We start from the raw sequence: 20814 nt of genomic DNA on the forward strand, positions 1-20814 counted from the left end.
TTAAGGTTGCACATGGTTATTCAAGTCACAAAAAGCAAATGGTTAAATATAAATATTAACCCCGTTGATTTGTGCACATACACTGCACAATAGTCCAACTGTGTGAGATCTTATTTCCAACTACCAGGTTTACAGTGACTTAAGCTGCCAAAACTTTCACTTTGGGGACTGAAATTTTCCAGGCTTAATCTCAGCCCAGAGATGAATTTTGATCAAAAACGGTTCAGCCATTGGAAGTATGAGGTGAGCATGTTTTGGAGGGAGAACAAAAAACTTTCCCTATTAGTAAGAGGCATCGTTCTCTAACAGGCACCAAAATGACTTGGGAGTAGAAAGCTGATGTTTGGCATGAAAATAGCCCTCATTAAGTAATACCTTTCAGCAGTGAAAGGTGGCTTTGATTGACAGTATGAGCCTCTTCAGCCAGAAATTTTTCAGCACTTGTTTAGCAGTGTTAGGGATAAGGTAGACTGCACCTGTACATCCAATCAGGCTAACTTACCTGAAAACTATAAAAACAGACCCAATGAATGACTAACCACTTCCCAGAAGCCCTTGGTTAACTTATTCCACATTTTATTAGGCAGAAACTCCCAGGACTTGGAGGCAAGCAGCTCTTTCCTTTGGACATCGTAAGATACATGAGGATAGAGTGTTCTAGTGTTATCTAGACAGAAATCCCAGGCTGTTGAACTTTTCCTATCATTTATTTAAACAAAAATACTGGGGAAAAATCTTAAGATTATCAGAGCAAAAAAGAGCCAATTTTAGGTCACTGATGACACACTTTTAAATGCAGGTGTATGTTTAAACTGGTTTAACTAAACTGATGCAAGTTTGTGCATAGCCATTCTTATTTTGGTTTACAAAAGTTTTAGCTTAATCAGTGGTTTAAAAAAAGAACAAAATAAGCATGCCTACACACAAATTTGTGCCAGCTTAATTTAAAAAAAACACGTCTTAATTAGTGTCTTACACAAGATTTTTAAAAACAGATTGTGCAGTGTTTTGCTACATCTTTAAGATGTAGGGAGATCCTCTTTCAAGTTTTCTTCCCTAAAACATCAAGAATCTCAGGTCTCGCATGAGAGTAGGTCCTCCAGCAAAACTATGGACATCTCAGATCACGCTCATTAAGAGCTCTTGAGCTTAAAGTGTGGTGGTAATGGTGTCTTTAACAAAGATATAATTTATTCAATATAAGACACTGAAATGAATAGATTTAAAGAAAAACAAGAGCTTTAAACAGGGACTAAAACTGCTTGCCCCGTTCAACAATCACTTTCATTCTTGTAATGTCATTGTTTCACTAATTCTACAGTCATTTTTCAGAGAAGACAAGATATGAATTTCTAATGTAAGAACAAGCGGCTTAGATCTCATTAAACTGCTAACACACACAATTGCCAAAGAACCCATAACCAAAATAAAATCCAAGTCCCCTTACCACCACCACCACCACCACCACAAAAAAAAAAAAAAAAAAAATCACTCAACCTCCCCCGACAAGGGTTGAGAAGAGGGAACAAGGAGTTGAAGAATTTACCCCTGGGGGAATTCTGCAACAAAAAATTTAAAATTCTGCACACAATATTTTCAAATTCTGCAAAACAATATAATCACACCAGTTTCAATTATTTTTGGTCATTTATTTCAAAATACCTGTCAGCAAGTATGTCTGGCAACAAAACAGATTCCTTACTAGGCATATTAATACAGAACTCTGAGTAATAATTCATTTAAACCACAATACAGAATTCTATTTCCTGCACCCCTCTGAAGCAGTGCAGAGGCTTAGGGGAAGTCAGTGATAATGGAGGAGCTGAGGGAGAAGGAAGTAATTGCTGGGAAGGAACTAGAGCGTGGAGGGTTGTTGGATATGGGTGGGAAAAGTATGGAACAGGGTTTTTTTTTTTTTTTTAGGGGCAGGAAGAGATTGTTAGGGAGCTTTCCCCATGCAGACCCTGGCTGACCCCATGTATCCCTGTACCCCCATGTGTCCCTCCACCCCCACTCAGACACCCCCTCCCCCCATCCCCATGTGGCCCTACACCCCCACCCTGTCCCCATGTGTCTGTGCCCCCACTCAGCCAACCCCCGTCCCAATGTGGCCCTGGGCCTCCACTCCCATTCAGCCCCTGTCCCAATCTGTCCTCCCCCACTAGCCCTTATGAGTCCCTGTCTGACCCCACAGCAGCCCCATGCTGTCTGTCTCCCCCTATCCCCTGTCTCATGATCTGGCCTGACAGGCACTGTGAAGAAGGCAGGCCCTCTATCTTCCCTAGCTGGCTGGGAGCTGCTGCTCTGTTCTATCATCACAGCACCCTCTGGTGGGCAAAAGGCAGAACTGCAGCACCTTTCCAGCAGAAGCTTTTTTCTGTGCAAAAAATAAAAATGCGTGGCTCATTAATTATGCAAGCAGTGGCACGGAATTGCCCCAGGAGAAAAGAATTAATTGGTCAGGGATGGTAAAATGCAGGTAAAGAAGCAACAGATGAGCAAATCTCACTTTATGCTTCTAATAAAGCGCCACTGCTACAGTTGTGTTCAACATGCCTTAAACATGCCCTCTAGCTTCGTTAAAGCCAACTTTAAATCTAATCAGTTTTTAAAATGGATTAAGAGTAGTTTACTAAGTTCCCCATATAAATTTACTGGTTTTACAAAATCATATGGTCTAAAAGTGCTAAATATTAAGAAAAGGGGACAAGAGTAAGGGTACATAACAGAACCTTTTAATAAAACACATCTGTAAACACTTGTGTCCAAGGTGCGAAACTTGTACTTGCTCTACTAGTCATGAAGCATCAATGCTTCACCACATATGCAACGAATAGCAAGCTTCCCCTACCATTTCTTGAATTACAGTTAAGAATGTTAAAGTCTACACAGTTGCCAAACACTGCAGCAGTTACACAACCTATGCCAGATATACAAAATAAAAACACCCTGTTCAAAATACAATCTCATACCTATGAATTACAAGATTCCACCAGCTGAAGAGTCTTGACTGAGGGGACTGGTAGTGGCATAGTCTGTTTTGTAGAGGTTCTTATATCACTCATCACTGTAGTATCTGATTGTCTTTCTGTAGTTCATTATACGATATCCAGTATCGCCAATCCCAATTGTTCAAAATGTGTTTAGACCCCAAAATTATAAGATTGGCTTAAAAAGTAATGAGATCTTGAAAAATAATCAGCTGGGGTTCTTTTTAATTGCCTTCTGGTTTCTGAGCCTTTAGGGCAGTGGTTTTAGGGCAGGACTGGGTCATGGAATGTAAGGCACTGGGCTGTTAAAAGTCCCATTGGTGGTGCTGCCCAGCTAAGGCAGGCTAGCCCCTAGCTGTTCTGACACTGCACTGCGCCCTGGAAGTGGCCAGTAGCCAATCCATCTCCTAGGCAGGGGGGCCATGGTGCTCCACACACTGTCTCTGCACTCCAATTGGCGGGGGCGGTGCCTGCAGGCGAGGGCAGCACATGGAGCCCTCTGTCCCTACCCTCCCACAGGGCCCGCAAGGACATGGTGCCAGCCGCTTCCGGGAGCGGCAGCGGGCCAGGGCAGGTAGGGAGCCTGCCTTAGCCCCACTGCGCCAGGGAACTAGCAATCCCATGGGCCGGACTGAAAGCCTTGATGGGCTGGATCCAGCCCATGGGCTGTAGTTTGCCCTCCACTGCTCTAGACTCAGCTCCCTTCAGGAAATTTTTTCAGGGCAGCTCCCATGCCCAACTGCAAATTAAACTTTATTCCAGAATTATTTATATCAATGCACAAAAGATGTTCTAGTGGTTAAGTATTTAAGCCCTTCTTTCCACTCTAGAAATGAATTTGCCAGAACAAACATGATTTGTGCCCTGTATGTCCCCTATCTACTTTTTACCTTCTCAGTACATCTATGCTTTTGGAGAAGGTGCTATTCAAAAGGAGATGTGCACAGTAAGTGCCTGCATACGTGGGGAAATTGACTGGACTAACTATTCTGGGGGAAAAACATAAGGACACTAATTTTACTGGAATAAAGTGACATTCTTGAATGGTGTGTTCACACAGGGAGCTATTATGGAACTTCAGAACAGTTTATTCCAGAATAGCTATTCCAAATATCTACTTGTAATATCTCACTCTATTCTATATACAATATTTTGTTTTCGTTTCTGTTTTGTAGAAAATAACCTGACTGCAATATCCTCTCTGACTTGTGAGGGTGGAAAGAATTTCATGTGGACTAATCCATTGCTTTCAAAAAATTTGCCAGATGTCATGTGTAAAAAACACGTAATTTACATTTTATGTAAAATCAAGCTTCAGGTACTTTTCCTGGACTTCAACCACAAGTATAAACAGTATCACTGGGCAAGACCCATAAATGAAATAATTTATCTTTGACAAGTGAAAAAGTTGTCAGAGAGCATTAATCTGGAAGGGAGTAAAATACTATAAGGGACTACACATCCTTACTTGGAACCCAACAAATTACGTTTCGTATTTTATTCTTGAAGCAATGAGCAGTCAAACAACTGGGGGGAAAAAACTTTTTCCAAGAAGTTCTTCGCCACTAACATTAGTCTTCTGATAGGGTGGATAAAAATCAATGTTGTTTTTTTTTAAAAATTAAAAAAAAAATCAGTTTTTAAATTAAATCAGTTTTTTTTAGAAAATGCTTTTTGAGGAAAAACCTATCTAAAGATAGTTTTAATTAAGATTTATGATGAGATTTTTTGAGCTATAATGTAACAGGGATTATAAATTCTAATTCTACAGTATGAGAATATATTCATGTAATTTTTAAGAAAAATTTTGTAAGCGAGTTCCACTAGGACTAAGGACAAAAGGAAAAGTATTAAAGATAATCGCATTTTTTTTTTTAAAGCTGGGCTTGGGCTTTTTTGCTACTTTATGATGCATGAGGAAGGCCTGAAAGGTCTTCTTGTCCCTTTTTTTTTTTTTAAGTTAATTTTTCTAAGCAAGCAAGCAAAGAAGTCAGGAATATCAAATATCAATTCAGAGGTTCTCCCCCCTGTGAAGCACCTGGCATTGGCCACTGTCGGAAGACAGGATACTGGGCTAGGTGGACCTTTAGTCCGATCCAGTATGGCTGTTCCTATCTCAGAGGATGTCTACTTCAATCTTACACCTAAATGAAATATTTGAATCTTTAATAAAGCCTTCCTCTTACTAAAGGCTCTGTTATGATTTTAAGTTGAAAAAGATGTTTAACAGTAAGTAGCATTTAAAATAGTCCAAGTAAAAATCCCTCTTCTTCTCAACTGTCCAACACCTTTGACTCTTGTGATATTATGATTTATCAGTTCTCCAGCCAACCACCTTTCAGGCTAGATGGGACCTGAATTTCCAGTGTTACTCCTGAGGGCATTCTGTACCAAAAAAAAAAAAAAAAAAATTCTGCGCCAAAAAAATTAAAATTATGCACACGATACTTTAAAATTCTGCAACATTCTGCAAATTTTATTTGTCAAATAAATGTGGAGGGTCCAGCATGGCATTGGGGAGCACAGACCATTAGCTGTACAGAGGTGAGAGATCACTTTGCAGCTTCCCTTCCCTATCCCCCTGCCCCAAGATCTCGATTTAATGGTGAGGCTGCACCCAACACTGACACAGTGCAAGGACCGGGCCTGCCCCAGAAACACCCCAGGGCCCTGCCCCTGAAACACCCCAGGGCCCTGCCCCTCCATGCCAGGTGCGGGCAGGCAGGCTCAGCAAGGCAGGATCCAAGTTTGGAGGGGCTTAGTGTGGGGGAATCCAGGTGTGGGTTGAGAGGGTTCTGTAAGGGGCAATATGGGTGCAGGTGGCTCAACGGGGGACCCGGGTGCGGAGGGGATCTGGATGCACAGGGGCTTGGAGTACAATGGTAATGGGACTCTGCAGGGGAATCCAGGTGAAGGTGGCTGAGACACTGCCATTGGGGGGGAGGGGGAGTACTGAGTGTGGTGGGGATAGAGCTCGGCACAGGGACTGGGTGTGGGGGGTCCAGATGCTGGGGGAGTGGGACTCAGTGGATGGGAATCCAGGTGCAATTGATTGGGGCTCAGTGGGGTGGGGATCTGGGTGCAGGTGGCTCAGCAGGGTGGTCCAGGTGCAGCGGGAGTTGGAGTCACTGGGGGGTGAGGCTTGGCAGGACGGTCTAGGTATGAGGGGGTCTGGATGCATGGGGGTTGGGCAGATGGGGGAGCAGCTCCCTGTACAGGGATCCCTCCCCCTGCAGCTGAGGAGCAACGGCTGCAGGAAGCAGCGGGAGTTTGCAGAGCTTCCTGCAGCTGGGGAAGAAATCTGGGGGTGGGTCTGACCCGGCCCCGGATGCCGTGCAGGGGAAGAGGAAGTCCCGTCCTCCCCAGCCCACCAGCTGAGTCCGGCACAGGGTAGGAGCCACCAACCAGGCCTTCCCCAATCCCCCCTCCTGCCACACAGTGATTTACCTCTCTGCTGGCAGCCCTGGGCACCCAAAACATACTGCTGGGAAGGATCGCATGAGCATTTTTGTGGTTTCCCCCATTAGAAAGTCGTTTTTCTACCAGGAAGCAAAGAAATCTGTGGGGGACAAATTCTGCGCATGCGCAGTGGCACAGAATTCCCCCAGGAGCATAATGTAAAAACAGGAGCAGGGAAACATACAAAAAAAATCAGACCTTCAATCATAAAATATCAAACAGTGATGGTCAGTTTTTTCCCTTGCATGGGTATCTTTTAAGACTTGTTTTACACATACCTTGGACTCAAAGGTACAGTGTTTGCTTTTGACCTGTGTTTTTGCACTAGTAGTCTCATTTTGCCATTAACTAAAAAAGTACTACATTAAATTTAAAGAGTACAAATGATAAAAAAAAACAACATGCGTTAGCGCAATCTGTAACTAACAGTTTATAAAGAAATGCTAAAAAATTAATGTTATGTAGTGTTGAGGTATTCATAATAAAAACAGTAGTCTATTTGTTAGTTTGTATACTATAGATATTGAAACTATTTTCATCTCTGCATTTTATTACGCTATCTTCGTACTTCATTACAATTTCTATCTCCATCTTCTGCTCCTTGTGTTTTTAACGCTTGTGCTGTCACAAGTTTAGATCCCCCTCCTCCCCCCAGTTTTACAAACCTATCCAGTGTTCATCTTTTTTCACATCTTTCAGCCGTGTTCTTTTCTGTCTTGTTTCTGTTCATGTTATAGCTAATATATTAAAAATTCTGTGTCAGGATCTATAAAACTAAAACTAAGGCTTAAAAAAATTACAGGGCAAACAGATTGGACTACGAAAGCCTTAGATCAATACAAACAACAAGGAAAGGTTCTACCAGTAAGCAACGTGGCAATTCCATGATGTCGAGTCCAGCCTCCATCCCTAGCTAATGGAAATAGAGAGGGTGTTATAAGGTTACTTTTCTCTTGTACCCTGCCTGAAGACACCATCATTTACAGCAAACTCTGGATTTAGGGTGTCTGATAAATTTGAAGTTCCTGTCCTTCTCCCCCAGGTTTGTTGCTAGAAGAGGGAAAGAATTCTCTCAGTGTATAACTCTAAATCCTCATTGCCAGGGTGAGGGCTTCTTCCCCCTCAATATCTCCATCATCTTGTCTTTTCAGCTTCATATCGTAAACTTGGTCTAGACTAGAGTTAAGTCTACATAAAGCAGCATATGTCGACCCAACTATGTCAGTGTCTCCACTACAGACTTCCTCCCACCTATTTAAGTGCCCTATTACACCATCATAACTCCATCTCCATGAGAAGCATAGGGCTTATATCAGTGTAGTTGGGCAACACAGTGTCTGTGTAGACACTGCATTCCTTACATGGGCTGTTGGCTGTCATTCTTGTCAATTTCACGGTTCTGACACAGCCGTGAAATCGACAAGAAAGTCGGCTCCCAAGCCAGGCTGCTACCAGGTCTCCACGCCAAGCTGGGCTGCTGCCCAGGCTCCCTGCTCTGAGTGCTGCTGCCCGCCAGGTCTTGGATCCCTGCTGGAAGCACGGCAGTTGACCAAGCTCCGGGGTGCATCTACCCACCAGAGGCAAGAAGCCCCAAGTGGCTGTCCCCCTGGTTCTGGCTGGGATCAGGGAGGCAAGAAGCCCCAAGGGGCAGCTGGGCTCCAGTGCAGAGCTGAGAGCTCTCACTCTCAGCCCACCCCAGTGCCCCTCTTCAGTCGGTGAAAGCGCTCCTAGTGCACCACTGACAAAAGGAGGGTAGTGTGGAAGTGGTGACTGTAAGCCAACCTAAGATAAGTCTATTTAAGACTGTTGTGTAGACTTGCCCCAAATCTTTTGTCCAGGCCCTCATAAAAATTACACAGAGCCTTTTTTTTAATCAGATCTCAGAGTGCTTTATAATCTTGAATGTAGTTATCCTCACAACATCTCTGTGAGTAGGGAAGTATTACCCCCATTTTTACAAATGGGGAACTGAGGTACAGAGAGAATAAGTGACTTGCCTAAGATCACACAAAGTCTGTGGCAGAGCAGGGAACTGGGCTAGTGCCTAGACTAGTGCCTCCCTGTATATCCCACCTTGAGTATTGCAACATCTTTCATTTGGCTGCCCTGATAAACGTAGCCTGTCCATACAGAATAGAGCCACTAAAGTCACCTGCCTTGTCTATCAATTTGATGTCACTTCCCCATTTAATTAAATAAAGGTATTTGGGATGAAGACTTCACAACCCAGATCCAGTGTAATACTACACAGTATGCCCAATCTACCTACTTACATACCTTTTACTGATTGAAACAAAAACCCACCCAGGCATAGCAATACCCTAGACAAGCTGTCCTAAAATGTGCAATCTTTTACTTGCAACCATTTCACTTCTCAGAACAGACTGTTATATCTGATTTTCCCACAGGCTGAAGATGCATTCTATAAATCTATATAACCAGAAGTACTCCAGTAAAACTTCAACTCAACTGTAACTTTTGCAACTATTTTTGCAGAAGTTTATTCCAAAAGCAATGTTTCCATTTAAATGGTTTAAATAACGAGTAAAGAGAATTTATGCTACTACTGCATTTGAAAGGTACAGTCCTCAAAGCAGGGCTTGTGAAGAATGGTTTGCATATATATCTCACATTTTATCTATCTTACTAAGGACTTTACAAAAGTGGTGATCTCCATTTTACAAATTAAGAAAATTAGGCAGTGCAGTGACTGGGTACACTCAAGGCCACAGCATGTTAGTTCTAGCAGAAGACAGGTGATGAGTCCCAGTCTCCATTAGATATTAGATCATGCTGCCTCCCATTTTAGCTCCTTTGAAATCCATTATAAAAATACCTTCTTAAAAGGTAAATGTCACCTTTTAATGTTTATCAGAGAATATGCTGTACTCCATGGCACAAGCCATGCTTTTGTCAAAGGCGCACCAAGTCCTAAGGACTGAAAATGTTCATTTCTTAATTCAAAGAACAACACTGAGTAACAAACATACTATAATGCCCCTATATTAAGCTTGATAAAAAAATGACACATTTTACTCTGAACTTCATAGTATGGAAAGAAAAACTGAGAACGGACAAGCTTCTAGCAGCACAGATATTAAAGGTGACCTGCCAGGGGAATAAAATTAATTTTGTGCCCATTTTGCTTCTCTACTATGTAGGAAGGAGACGGGAAGGTTTCTTTAAAAAAAAAATTTACATCAGAAATTCTGCAGAAGATTGAAGGACAAGTGGAACTATATCACACTGGACAAGAGACTGAAAACTAAACTATTGAGAGGGAAATGGATTTTTAGTCTAACTGTTCAAAAATTTTGTAGTTTATTTTTTGCCAACACCTATTTGACTCAAATGCTTGAGAAATACTTGGGAAGGAAAAAAGGCCTTTGAATTAAGTGGTGAAAAAACCTCCCATTACACATCTGAGACCAGAAAGAACTGAGAAGATCTGACATTCCTGTTATTTAACACAAAAACACAACAATTAAAAAAAACAAAACCCACAGAACATCACTGCCTTCACTCCCCAAAAGACCCCCTTCAGGCCTTTTTCATACATTTCGCTCTTTTCTTCATGAATTCCTATTTCCCTTTGTAAGTCACTTTTAAAAACTTAAGTCTGGAATCCTCTGAGACAGGCTGGGCATGGGCAATGGGATAACGAGAAACACACTGGAACAGCATGTATATTGGACAACACTTCTGACTACAGACTGGGATGCTTCCTGTTGATTAGTCAGCAAAGGAACATTGCACTTTCTTGGAAATCTGTTGAGCTGCGTCGATAATTAATCTTTTCCCCCAAAATTTCCAACCATCGCTTCCCTCAATGGTGACGCCCAGAATGCTTAATGTAGACCAGCAGCAGGTCTAGACAGCTCCATGTTAAAATGCCAGCAGCCTCCTGGAACCATGTCTACACTAGCACTCCTACTGCTGTAACAATGGCATAAACAAGACTTTAGTGATCTGGGTTTTATTCTGACACTAAATGAAATAATCCTGCAATGTCTGCTCACCCTGTTCACCTCAAGTAGTACAAAAACGTTTGTCTCATCATAACCTAGACATTATAGAGCATAGGACCTTGGAAATGATAGCCAAGTATCCCATAATACAGGCATAAAATTGGAACAAAAACTGCAACTACAAACTAACATTAACTGCATTAAGTGCATAGCCCATGCCTTGACCAGTGATAGATGAGAAAACTGAAATATTTTAGAGTAAGAGGAAGAAAGAGATAAGATAACTAAACTGCATTGACCAAAAAGACACTGATGCCCCATGCCTCCAAACTTGCAACAACCCATTTGTGAGATTAGTTGCCTCAATAGGGAGGAAAAAGCTCAGTTTCACCATACAATATTCCTGTACCAAGTGCCTTCCCCTTCGTGGCTATTCATACAGCTGGGGGTGAGCAGGGAAGAGATGCTGCTTCTGCAGCGCCCCATGGAGCTCACAGTGCCTGCAAAGAGCAGAACCAATCGATCACTCTTGTCATGGAGCCAAGAGAGAAATACAGGTTCAACCCAAGCCATCCTCAAAAAAGGGAAGAAAAAAGGACCCATTACTCACTGCAAAGAAATAAGGCCCCTTTGCTCAGCTCCAGGCACCAACACTATAGGGCTGGTATCCCTCCCCCCGCCCCGGCTCGTTTCACCCTCCCCCGGAACAGCGCTATGGGGCTCGGGTCTCTTCCCCCCGCGCCTGACCTCACCTCCCCGCAGAGCACCACTGTATGCTGGGCCCCTTACCCTCGCCTCATCTCCCCCCCCCCCCCAGCAGCACGATGGGGCCGGGCCCCTTCCCCCACAGGAGAAAGCAAAAGAGGGCTCACGGGGAGCCCCCCGCAATCATCTCCTCCCGGGAAGGTCTCGGGGAGCCCTCTCCCTTCTCCATGCCAGCGAGCAGAACCCTCTCCCCTCGCCGCAGCCCCTGGGCCCTCCAAGCTCCCCCCACGCCAAGCAGGAGCGGGGCCCAGACGGAGCCCCCCAGGCCATGCGGCGCAGGCCGCTCTCATCTGAGTGCCGCTCCCACCGGCTCCAGGGGCCCGGCCCGGCCCCGCCCGGCCGCGGGGGAAGCGGCGGCGAGCTTCGCTCCCCTACGGGAGGAGCCTGCCGGCCAGCTCCCCTCTCCCGGCTCCCCTGCGGCCTCTTACCTGGCGCGCAGCGTCCGGGGCCGGCGCTGTGGCCTGTACCCGGCTGCGGGACTCGGTGAGGCCGCTACCACCGCGCGAACCGCCTCCACACAGAGGCCAAGATGGCGGGCGGCCAAGCCGGCGCCAACGGCGTCTGACCTCACCGCGCAGCGCCCACGCAGCACCGGTCACGTGATGCCTGGCTGCCGCAGTAGCCTGGGCGGATTCCTCCTCTCCACGGAGTCGATAGCTCCACCTGCAGGAGCCTGCTGGAACTGCCCTTCCAGGGAGGCAGGCGCTGCGGCGGGTGTGGGAAGGGCAGGACAATCAGGTCACTCTAACCCCCAGGGGCACCTCGTGGCTTTTGTTTCTCGAGGTTCTCTTTTGGGGTCAGCCCAGAGGAGGTTGGAGAAGCTCCAGATTCCTCCCTGGCCTTCCTGACTCTTGCAGGACACAGCAAAGTTTGCAAATCCCAGTAAATCTGAGGCCCCTGCTCAGCTTGTAAGAAAGCTGTGCTGGTTGAATGCTGGATTAGGAGCTATCGCACACCTTGGCAAAGAGCAGGTATTGCGAGCCTGCCAACATCCAGGAATCAGGCTAAAAAAATCATGAGATTTTAAAAATAAATGGGAAATTATTTCCCTTCCCTTCCCTTCTGTTTTCTGAGTTTGTGAGGTGCACACAGGTTATGTTTCCAATCTGTTCTCTACAAGGACAAGAGCTAGAAACTAAGACCTGCTATTCACAGAGGGTATGTCTATACTGCAATTAAAAACTTGCAGCTGCCCATACCAGTTGACTCATGTTCGTGGTGCTCAGGCTAAGGGGTTGTTTAATTGCAGTTAGTAGACATTTGAGTTCAGGCTGAAATCCGGGTTCTAGGATCCCAGGTGTGGGGATGCAACAATTAAATAGCTCCTTAGCCCAAGTCCCTCGAGCCGGAGTCGGCTGACATGAGCCAGCTGTGGATGTCTAATTGCAGAGTACACATACTCAAAGTTTTTCTACCGTATAGCTAGTTTAGATAGGGGTGAGATTTTTTTAAAAAGTATATATTTATACCAGTACGGCCAGTAGTGTGGAAGCTATTATATTGGTGTAAAGGCACCATATAGCAGTATAGTGGATTCTCCTTCCTGTACAGGAATAACCTGTACTGGTGTAACCGAGCCCAAACAAGGAGGTTGTATCATGTAGTGGCCTAGTGGATACAGCACTGGACTGGGACTCAAAATAAAGGGGCTTTTTTAGAGATAAACCGGTGTAGCTAAAGCAGTACTACTATTGTGTGCAGGCAAGGCCTCACTTTATTTTTAAAATGAAATATGAGATTCACATATAATTGTTTCCGTGAGCTGTGGTTTAAGTAAACTACCAAATACGGCGAGATGCTGGCACTGCTGAAGAGAGCCTGTAAAAACTCTCATGAGGTTTGATGTTTTACGTTAAATCCCCAGGTCCTAGAGTCAAATGATTACATAAACAGAATTGCCAACCAAAAGCATTCAAAAATCATCAGTTGGGCCATAAAATAAATCAGAAGACTGGTTTAAAAATAAGATTAAAATTTAAATTTGGAGTCTTTCTATCTGCCTTCTGATGTTTGAGCCTTTAAGGGTCATATTGTCCAGATTTTCTCTGCAACCATGAGGGCTAGAAGTGTATTTTTTTTAAAAATGAAAGCAGAGATTCTCACATAAACACAAGTCTCCAGGAGCTGGGGCTATCAGAAAATACTGCAAGACTGATGCAAAAATTGCAAGAGCTGGCAAAACTGACAAGGTAAGTTTCAGGCCTTTGTGCGTGCTAAAGACTCAAAGGCCAGGATGAAAATAAAAGGAATCAAAAATGTATTATTTAAAAAAAAATCTTATGATTTTTGTGGGGCCTGAATAATGAATTCTGAACATTTGGGGGCTGGCAATGCTTTAATGGGGCACCTGTACCACAGTAGTAATTTTCTGTAATATTTTTATGAATGATATACATGACAGTGACTTACTTGACTAGGGATTGTAACTCAGTGGGTCCAAAACGGTTAAAAGCTGCTCTTGGGGCATATCAGGAGACTGGAGGCATTGAGTCACATAGCTGTCTGAGATGGTATAAAGGGATTGTTAAGGACTACCTGAAACTGACCTATAGAAGTGGAGGCTCTGAGATGACCTTGAGAATGCCAAGGACTGAACAACTGACACCTACCCACAGGAAACTCTGGCAGGTGGAACATGTGAACCCACAGGAGGATAGCAGCCCGAACCGGGCAGGTGGCTTGGATAAGAGCTGGCCTTTGGAGAGACCCAGGGCTCTCACCTGGAACAGACAAAGAAATAGAGGGAGAGAGCCAGAAATGGATTTGACTGCAGCTTGGAGCACTGGGTTGGTCAGGATGGATTATGTCGTAATCGTTGCTTCTCTAGGCCAACCCAAGGACTTTCCGCTGCTGTGTTTCTGTTGACTGATAAGTCCTACTTTGTTTTGAGAAGGCTGCCTGGTGTCACCACAACCACTTGTGAGGTGCATTGGTCCTTGAAGAATGAAAAAATCTCTGACTAGGAGTCTTTCTCAGTTGGACTCGCTGGGCAGAGTTCATGGTGTGAAACGGGCCTGCTGGAGCCTAGCAGCTCAGTCTTGGAGGTGTTGAGGCCATGTGGCCTACCCTGGAGAAGAGTGGAACCTTAATGGGCATAGCACACTGAAGGTATTTCTCCAAGGGACTGTTTAAAAGCTGGAGAGTAGAACCAATCCTTCGGCTCCATCGCAGTACCAAAACAGATTTAGGCCCTGCTTCTGCAAATCTTATTTCAAGGCACACTACTCGTTTCACTCCCAAAGTTACCAGCATCCCACCACAAATGTGGCGACCTCACTTTGATTGTTGAAAACTCTTGACATCAGAAATAAAGACTCATAATTCTGAGATAACAGAAGGAGTCATTTACATAAAAGGAAGAAACCCTGCAGCATTTTTCTTACTAATTATTATTTGAATTATGGTAGTGCTTGGAGGTCTCAGCTAGAGATTCAGGCCCCATTGTTCTAGCACTGTAAAAACACATAGTGAGAGATGGTCCCTGCCCTCAACAGCTTGCAATCTACATGGACAAGACAGACAAAGGGTGGGAAGGGAAACAGAAGCACAAACAGGTGAAGTGACTTGCCTAAGCTCATACAGCAATCAGTGGCAAAGCCAAGAATAGAACCCGGAGTGAAATCCAGGCTTCATTGAATGGCAAAATCTCCATTGACTTCAATACAGGCAAGATTTCATCCTAGGTCTCCTGACTACCAGTCTACTCTTCTATCCACTAGACGGCATGGAGATCTGTGGCCCCACAAAGTTGTGAGACCTCCTGATCAACCTCATTTTGATTTACCAGACCCTGGGGAAGAAGCATACCTTGGATTCCACAACCCAGTTACTTGTTACAGAGTCATCCCACCACCCTCCCAGCCCCGAATGTCCCCAAAATTGTCTCCCTGCAATGTCCACCTCTCTCACTGACCACTTACAAAAGTTACGAAGTTTGTTGCTCCTTTAAAGAGACAATGCACTGCAGCTTATTAATTTAACTGGAGTTTGACAAACACTCTATTTCAATCACAGCACTGAGCTGGTTTATAGGAAAATTAAAACAAGGTCATTAAACAAAAAGCTATAGGTTTATATGATACCAAGTATAAGGAATAAAGATAGAAAGGGTTACGAGCAAACAGAAGTAAAAATATACATCTAAGACTAAAACCTGCTTTAACAAAGTAGGGTATCTTGTACAAAGAAGTGTTTTTCACCAAGTCTCTTTTCCACCATGGTTAACCAGACCCTCTGTCCAGGACCCTACACACAGAGCTCAAAGCACTGGGCTTCTTTGACTCCTCAGGATAACTTAGGGGCTTGCTCCCCCTCTTTTTGTAGGCCAGTAAACATTGGAAATGTATTCTTCTGAAACATATCTCCAGATAAAGTTCCTTTCCCTGCTAGGTGTGGATGCCATGCTGTCTGGTATAGACTTAATGCTGTCTCTTCTCCCCCACTGATGATTTTTACAATGCAAATTATCTCTTCCCGCAACCTCCAGTACAAATGAATAGCCCACTGAATTTGGCCACACCTGGTTTCAGATGTTGGCCTTTTTCCTTTGTCTGGAGAGAACCTGTTTATCAATTCCCCTAACCTGCCTGGTTTAAAAATATTTTAGTCACATATTTCCAGCATATGTCTATAAAGTCTTTTGGGGATGTACCATACATGCATCATGGAAAAATATTAATGATCGCTGAGTTATTAGTTTTCCAGTGGTATATTACATGCCACCTTTTGGGTAAATATCATGACAACAATGTGCCAGCTGTCACTGGGGAACTTTTAGGATCACATGGGTGCAGGAGTCTCTCTGTGTAATACTTTTGCAGAATCAGGGTCTTCAAAAGAAATCTGATGAGGTTCAATAAGGATAAGTGCAGGGTCCTGCACTTAGGACGGAAGAACCCAATGCACAGCTACAGACTAGGGACCGAATGGCTAGGCAGCAGTTCTGCGGAAAAGGACCTAGGGGTGACAGTGGACGAGAAGCTGGATATGAGTCAGCAGTGTGCCCTTGTTGCCAAGAAGGCCAATGGCATTTTGGGATGTATAAGTAGGGGCATAGCGAGCAGATAGAGGGACGTGATCGTCCCCCTCTATTCGACATTGGTGAGGCCTCATCTGGAGTACTGTGTCCAGTTTTGGGCCCCACACTACAAGAAGGATGTGGATAAATTGGAGAGAGTCCAGTGAAGGGCAATAAAAACGATTAGGGGTCTGGAACACATGACTTCTGAGGAGAGGCTGAGGGAACTGGGATTGTTTAGTCTGCAGAAGAGAAGAATGAGGGGGGATTTGATAGCTGCTTTCAACTACCTGAGAGGTGGTTCCAGAGAGGATGGTTCTAGACTATTCTCAGTGGTAGAAGAGGACAGAACAAGGAGTAATGGTCTCAAGTTGCAGTGGGGGAGGTTTAGGTTGGATATTAGGAAAAACTTTTTCACTAGGAGGGTGGTGAAACACTGGAATGTGTTACCTAGGGAGGTGGTAGAATCTCCTTCCTTAGAAGTTTTTAAGGTCAGGCTTGACAAAGCCCTGGCTGGGATGATTTAATTGGGGATTGGTCCTGCTTTGAGCAGGGGGTTGGACTAGATGACCTCCTGAGGTCCCTTCCAACCCTGATATTCTGTGATTCTATGATTCTATGATTCAACTGTAAGCTCTTTAGGGCAGGGACCGTGACTTACCATGTCTTCTGAGAAGCACCTAAATCACATTTTGATGCCATAAAATAATGAATATGAATAAGAGCAATATTTTCATTATTTAGACTGAGGCAGCACCAATGTGTGCGAGATCCTTTCTAAAGAGAGGAAGACACAGGCACTGCTCAGAGAACTTACAATCTAAAAGCAAGAAAATAATATGTTGAGGAATTCTAAATAATTTGCCAATAAACATGCATCAAAAACCCTGGGGTCCCATACATGCTCATATGTGTATTTCCCACCAGACAAAAAATACATTTCAAAAAACCACATATCTTGGTTTTATTTGTTTTGCTTATTTTTACTCATGTAGATGGGAGAGGGAGCTGGGTGACCTGGAATTCTCATCCTGTATATGCTACTGAGGACGGTGGCTCCACCCACACTATAAATACTCACATGTCCAGAAATTGACTCAACAGTTCTAGGAAACCATTTCAAAAATCAAAGTCAGTATGCATGGCAGGGAGGAGGGCAAAACCTTTTAAGTGTCCATTGAAAGCTGTTCTTGAGCCTAGCTAGCTCTCCTCAAGGGCTTTGTTGGAGGCGGCATTATGATATCAAGATTCGATGGCCAGAAGTCAAGATCCAATGGCTGGAAGTTGAAACTAGACAAATTCAGACTGGAAATAAGGCACACATTTTTAACAATGAAGGTGATTAACCACTGGAACAATTTACCAAGGGCTGAGGTGGATTCTCTCCATCACTGGTGATTTTTAAATCAAGATTAGATGTTTAGAAGATATGCTCTAGTTCAAACAAGAATTAGTCCAGTGACGTTTTATGGGCAGTGTTGTGCAAGAGGTCAGGCTAGATGATCACAGAAGACTCTTCTGGCCTTACAAACTATGAATCTCTGCTGTTTCTTTTATGTTGTTGAAGGAAACCGCCACAGGAAAGCTGGTCTCTTTAAAGAGATCAGGAACTAAAGTATTACAGCTATTCCAAAACAAACAAACAAACAAACAAAAAAGGTATTCATTCTGCTAGGGCTCAATCATGCAGATTTGAGGGCCACCATCTTGACTGACACTAAGGATCTCCAGAACTGAAAACATAAATGTCTACAGCTTCGTCCTTGAGCTAAAGAGCCAGGTTCTTTAACTGAGAGCTGTAACAGATCCATATCCTCTGTGGATCAGGATCCATTCCACACACTGACCAGGGGTTTACACAGATATTTACTGCCAGGAACGAAGTTTACTACTTCTCATAGACATGGTCTTCCCTGGAGATTTTACAGAGTGTGAACTGCAAGTTTCCTCCTTAACATGCTTCACATTCACACCCTTCAGACCTGCCACACCATGAAGCAGCCACCAAACCTGAGGGAGAAGGCAGGAGTAGATTTAGCTTACCTTATGTTTTGCTAACACCAGGTGACTGCAATGAAAATGCCCAGCCACACCCAGCAACAACAGTCATTGTTTAATGGTCCACCAATCCCTTCCCCTTGGTCCCCTGGGAACCAATCCCATGTCCTAATATATAAAATGGGGAATCAGGACAACCCAGGGAATTATAGATCAGTCATCTTAACTTCTTACCCACAGAAATAATGAAGCAAATAAACAATCAATTTGTAAGCACCGAGAAGAAAATAAGATAATAAATAACAGTCAACATGGATTTGTTAAGAACAGATCATGTCAAACTGACCTAATATCCTTCTTTGACAAGGTAACAAGCCTTGTGGATGGAGGGAAGTAGTAGATGTCATATCTTGACTTCCAGAAAGATTTTGATACTGTTTCACATGACCTTCTCATAAGCAAACTAGAGAAATATAGCCTAGACAAACCTACTATAAGGTTGGTACAGAACTGGCTGGAAAACTGTACTCAGAGAGTAGTTATCAATGGTTCACAATTGAGCTGAAAGGGCATATCGTGTTGGGTCCTGCTGATTTCTGTCCTGGGTTTGGTTCTAGTCAATATCTTTATAAAATGATTTAGATAATGGCATAGAGAGTACACTGATAAAGTTTGTGGATGATGCTAAACTGGGAGGGGTCGCAAGTTCTTTAGAGGATAGAATTAGAATTCAGAATGATTCTGACAAAATGGTCTGAATTAAATAGAATGAAATTCAGTAAGGACAAATGCAAAGTACTCCACTTGAAAGGAATAATCATTTGCACAAATACACAATAGGAAATGTCTGCCTAGAAAGGAATACTGCAGAAAAGGATCTGGCAATTATAGTGGATCACAAACTAAACGTGAGTCAACAATGTAATACTGTTGCAAAAAAAAAAAAAAAGCAAGCATCATTGTGGGCTGTATTAGCAGGAGTGTTATAAGCAAGACATGAGAAGAAATTCTTCCACTCCATTCAGCACAGATAAGGCCTCAGCTATAGAATTGTGTCCTGTTCTGGATTGTAGTGAAGCAGAGTGGCCTCCTTCTGAGCCTGACGGAGAGGAACCACTCTCCACCCCCTGTTGGGCAGAGTTAGGCAAGTCCCGCCTCCATGCCAGAGGCAGAGGGGAGGAACAGGAAGTATAAGAGGTGCGGTCTCTAGCTCAGGTGGGCCAAAGCCAGGGAAGGAGTCAGATGCCTCTGCCTTGTGGCCAGTCCCAGACCAAGGACCGAGCTGTGCCAATCTCTGTCCCAGAGGAGAACCCTGAAGGAGGAGAGCTGCCGAAACTGTCACCAGATGAGTATCCCGAGGAGCTGCCAGGACTGCTGCCAGACGATTACCTCAAGGAAATTGAGCATCCACGAGCAACGGAGCCCTACAGGCAGGGGTAGGAAGCAGCCAACAGAAACCAGATATTAGTCCGGTTATGTGGCCAGAAAATGAGTCAGTGTTTTTCAGTGACTGCCCTGCTGACCAAGTGGTGGGACCACCCACCACTGTTAGAGGCCTGGGCTGGGACCTGGTGGTGTAGGATGGGCCCAAGTCCTCCCACTCCTAGGGGGGATGGTGGCTTAGTCACCTGAGGCTAGCAGGCCTACTCACGTAGGCTAAAGACTGCCTATTGCTCTGCCCACCCAGAGCCCCAGATGGTGTTTGCTGCCTGCTCCAGCATGAAGGTTGTAGCTAAAGGGTCAGAGTTTTTAGACTGTCAATGGCTGAGTTCCCAAGCCAGGAGGCTTTGGGCTACAGACTGCTTGTTGCTTTGCCCGCCCAGAGGTTCAGAGCCCTAGCCTGCTAATTGACTCCTTTACTGACATAGTGAGACAGAGTAGCCTCCCTCTGAGCCTGATGGGGAGGGACAGCCACAGAATCACTACATGGACAAATTGGAGAAAGTCCAGAGGAGAGGAACAAAAATGATTAAAGGTCTAGGAAACACAACCTACGAGGAAAGATTGAAAAAAAAATGGGCTTGTTTAGTCTGGAGAAGAGAAGACTGAGGAGGAACATATTAGTCTTCAAGTATGTAAAAGGTTGTTAAAGAGGAGGGTGATAAATTGTTTTCCTTAACCACTGAAATCAGGACTAAAAGCAATGGGCTTAAAATGCAGCAAGGAAGATTTAGGAAAAACTTCTTAACTGTCAGGGTGGTGTGGAAGTATAACATTGTATAAGTATAACGTTGTATAAGGGGACATGCTGGATACATTGTATATGAGAGTGCATGCCAAAACATGTTACAAAGTATCTGAGGGTGCACACGTAGGGACAGTTAGCTTTTGAATGGAGAAGCAATTAAGATAGAGCCAGCACGTCTAAGAAGCAGGCATCAGAATGGAAGGTGTGAAGGGCAATTAGTTCAGTTAACTGGAAGCTGTTAAAGGAGATTGTTAAGGGTGGCAGGTAATTGAAGATACGTGACTGGTCTCAGGGATCTCGAAGGGTGGTGACTAAAATCTTTTTCTTCTTTTGTCTGTAACTTCTCTGTAACTTGTTCTCCAGCAAGCTGTATAAATTAAGAGACACAAGCCCCACTCGGGGGGCTCACTTCTAAATGTATTAGCAGAG

At 44.1% G+C, this 20814-nt stretch overlaps 1 protein-coding gene across 12 annotated transcripts in view; it reads right to left on the reverse strand.

Moving 5' to 3' along the window:
* Positions 1-11748, reverse strand: part of PRRC2C (proline rich coiled-coil 2C) — a 115158-nt gene extending 103410 nt beyond the window's left edge. For all 12 annotated transcript variants that reach the window (XM_084636251.1, XM_084636247.1, XM_084636255.1 and 9 more), the window contains exon 1: positions 11611-11748. The gene's annotated coding sequence lies outside the window, so the exon portion shown is untranslated. The remainder of the gene's footprint in view (positions 1-11610) is intronic.
* Positions 11749-20814: the final 9066 nt, after the last annotated feature.

This window comes from Lepidochelys olivacea, assembly GCF_965140295.1.
Source record: "Lepidochelys olivacea isolate rLepOli2 genome assembly, chromosome: 8".
Lineage (NCBI taxonomy): Eukaryota > Metazoa > Chordata > Testudines > Cheloniidae > Lepidochelys > Lepidochelys olivacea.